Below are 4,390 nucleotides of genomic sequence, written 5' to 3' on the forward strand. Positions count from 1 at the left end.
TCATTATCCACGAGGATTATGAACCCAGCGACATTTTCAGGGTATGATAATATACTTTATTGAGTGCCCAGCCTAACTTATGGTGTGCAGTGATTAACTTTCTTAGGATGATTCACTCTCATCTCAGACAAGTTATATGATGTCAGCCAAAACAGAAAAGTTCTCTCGGCTATGATAGAGCTATTGGTAACAGTACTTAAAATCTTGGGTTACCGCACTCAGTCTTAGCTAAATGAAATAATCTGATGCCACTTGGAATTAACTAATGGAGAATATACAAGCACAAGAATTTCCAAAACGACTCCATGTGTTTAAAATGAAGGCTCAGATTTCCACATTTGTTTTGTAAGTGTTCCCTCATTATTGAATTAAAACTCACAGATAAATTAAGTGCAAGGACTAAAGCTGTGCTTACAAGTCGTAGATCACAAAGCGTAACGTTATCTGACACATCTACTAAACTTGCAGCATAAGGAAGTGCCATTTTGTTTTCCATGGGTTTGATCCTTCTGGAAATAACGCGGCAAGAGAGCAATTATAAGAAAATGAGTTGTAAAACTGGTGTAAGGGAGGTCCTGTGGAGAACATCTACATAATCCTGAATTACTTTGAAAGTACGACTCATCATTTCTCATCCCAGGGCAGTGGGATATCACTCTTATGACCACCTCAGGCAGATGGTTCCCTCTCTCTCTCTCTCTCTCATTCTTTGTGTGTGTGTGTGTGTGTGTGTGTCTCTTTCTCCCTTTATATATATATATATATATATATATATATATATATATATATATATATATATATATATATATATATATATACACACACACACACACACACACAAAGAATGTAGCTATTTCTACTGATAAAACAAATCTCTTCGCTTAGACTTTCTCCTCCAATTTCACCTTAGACGATTCCGGTGCTGTTCTTCCATTACTTCCCCCTCTGACTTCCTCATGGCTGACATAAAAATTTCTTCAGCCGATGCATTTTCTGCCATCACTGGCCTCAGTACTAACAAGGCATATGGGCCTGATGGAGTCCCTCCTGTTGTCCTCAAGAACTGTGCTTCTGTGCTTACACCCTGCCTAGGTAAACTCTTTCGCCTTTGTCTATCAACTTGTACTTTTCCTTCTTGCTGGAAGTTTGCTGTCATTCAGCCAGTCCCAATGAAGTGTGACCATTCCCAACCCTCTAACTATCGTCCAATTGCTTTAACATCCTGTGTCTCAAAAGTTTTCGAGTCTATTCTTAAGAGAAAAATGTTAAAGCATCTTTCCTATCATAATCCTCTTTCTGACCGTCAGTAGGGGTTCCGTAAGGGACGCTCCACTAGCGGTCTTCTCACCTACCTTTCAGACTCCTGGTCATCCTTTTTTTCCGGACTTTGGCGAAAGCTTTGCCATTGCATTTGACATATCAGAGGCTCTCGATCGAGTCTGGCATTTATCTTTAGTTTCCAAACTGCCCTCTTTCGGTTTTCATCCTTCTATCTGTGCCTTCATCTATAGCTTCCTTTCTGGTCGTTCTATAGTTGCTGTTGAAGACGGCCACCGTTCTTCTCCTAGATCTATCAATAGTGGTGTTTCTCAGGGCTCTGTCCTATCACCAACTCTCTTCCTTTTATTCATCAATGACCCTCTGTACATCTAACCCTATCCACTCATACGCTGATGATTCCACCCTTCATTCAGTTCTGACAATGTCCATCTCAGCAGTTACTTCAACAAACGTGGGATGAGGTTATGGCACACCTAATGTCTGACCTCGCTCGTATCTCTGACTGGGGTAAAAGTAATCTTGTTGTTTTTAATGCATCAAAAACTCAGTTCTTACACCTATCAACCCGACAAACTCTTCCACAGGAGTACCCACTAATGTTTAATAATATCGAGCTCAATCATGCATCATCCTTAAACATAATGCATCATCCTTAAACATAGTTGGGGTTTCATTCTCTCGGGATATTATCCTAGAAAGATCATATTACATCTCTTGTAAAATCAGCTTCCAAGAAATTAGGTGTGTTGAGCCGACTCCGTGCCTTTTTTTTATTTTTTTTTATTTTTTTTTATTTTAATCCCTGCACAGTTGTTGACTTTATACACGGGTTTTATTCTTCCCTGTGTAGAGTACAACTCTCGTGTGGGGAGATTCCTTACATACAGCTCTTCTCAATAGGGTGGAGTGTCAAAGGCTTTTCGTGTCACCAACTCTTCTTTTCTTACTGGTTCCCCTCAATCTCTATCTCTTCGCCGCACTGTTGCATCTTTATGTCTCTTCTATAGCTACTTCAATGCTTACTGCTCCTCTGAACTGTCTGTTTGCATCCTTCCACCTCTTCTACGGGCCCGTAGCATTGTCTAGCGACAAACTCTCATCCCTTTTCTGTCCAACTCTCTAATGCAAGAGTTAACTGTTACTACCAGTCTTTCACTTATGCAACAGGTCATATCTGGAACTGTCTCCCTCTGTCTGTATTTCCTACTTCCTATGATCTCCAGCTTTTCAAACTCAGTGTGTCCAGGCATCTCGAAATGAATGGATCTTGAATTTGGCTCTCTTTCATATTGTTTTTTTTTTTTTTTTTTTGAAGGAACAGTTTCCGGGCTCCTGGTCTTTGGTTCCTTCTTCCTTGCATTTACATATATATATATATATATATATATATATATATATATATATATATATATATATATATATATAAATATTAATTTGCATTATCAGACCTAAAAATAATAATATATTTCAGGAATGGTGCAGACATTAAAGACTTTTATCAAACTTTGTGTCGAAAGTGACGATGATAATTAAAAATATACAGAGTCGACTGGATATCAGACCAAGTAGCGCACAAGCGGAAAAAAAAAGAAAAAAAGAAGCTATAAATATATTCATTCACTAAAGTGCTACAGTATGTTTAGTTAATGCAAAACACTCAGGTGAACTTTTGACATACGTATGCACATCAAGCCTTTAAAAACACAAGAGTTGGACCCAAGAACTATTGTCACCAATAGTGGGTTTATAGAAGTGTGTATGGAGCAGTGGTTCTTAAACTTTCTCGTGCAGTGGCCCCTTTTTCATTAAAACTGATCATGTGGCGGACCACCCTTAATTACGAGTAGATTTCCCTCCTACCCTACCTCTTGAGTTTAATGGTGTTTGTAGGCTATAATATACTAAATTTGTTACTGAATTATTAATTAATGGCTTAACTTGAACATAACACTTCAAATTTTACTTGACATAACTGTTAAAACATTATTCATTTTACAATTTATTACATGTTTTATCTTATACTCAGATTAGCCTGCGGACCCCTTGGAACGTTCCACGCACCCCTGGGGGTCCGCGGACCACATTGAAACACTGGTATAGAGGGTTTGTTTCCATGATGGGGACGTCTGAGCTGTACTGGCTTCTGGCAAGAACTGTGAAAGCGTTTTTTTTTTCTTTTTTTTTTTTGTCATGTGCACTGCTTTGGTCGAATATTCAGTCGTCTTAGTATACATTTAATTATCATCATTTTCAACACAAAATTTGATCAAAGACTTTAATATTTTTACCACAGCTGAAATATATATATATATATATATATATATATATATATATATATATATATATATATATATATATATATATATATATATATATATACATATATATATATACAGTATATATATATATATATATATATATATATATATATATATATATATATATATATATATATATATATATATATATATATATATATATTTAGGTCTCATGATGCAATGAGATGTTGCAATACGTCACGGTTAAAGATGTTCCTACTTCGTACAAGACCTGGTTTTGATACTCCATATTCTTCCGTGCTTTCCAAGCAACCAGTCAGTCGACACACACACACACACACACACACACACACACACACATATATATATATATATATATATATATATATATATATATATATATATATATATATATATATATATATATCTATAGTTGTGTGTGGGTGTGTGTGTGTAGTGTAGTGTGTGTGAAAGACTGACGTAGAGAGTGTATGTGAGTGAGGTGGCAGGGGGAAGAGGGAGGGGGAGGCCGAGGATGAGATGGAGGGATGGGGTGGAGAGGTATATGAGAGAGGGGGGTGTGAGTTGGGAGCGGGGCAGTGAAATGGAGGGGGACAGGGCGACGTGGAGGCGATTTGTTTGTGGCCACCCCGAACGGGATTGAAGCGTCTGGCAAAATATATATATATATATATGCACAGTACGAGGTGCTACCCAAAAGCTGCAGTAATTTGAATATTGTAGGAAAATAAGTTACCTTACCTCCTAGTTCTCACTGTCGCCTTCGAAGTAGTCCCCTTGTGCATGTACAGTATACAGTAGTCCCAGCA

This window comes from Coenobita brevimanus, chromosome 78, assembly GCF_032717465.1.
Source record: "Coenobita brevimanus isolate Jiangsu-jjx chromosome 78, ASM3271746v2, whole genome shotgun sequence".
Taxonomy (NCBI): Eukaryota; Metazoa; Arthropoda; class Malacostraca; order Decapoda; family Coenobitidae; genus Coenobita; species Coenobita brevimanus.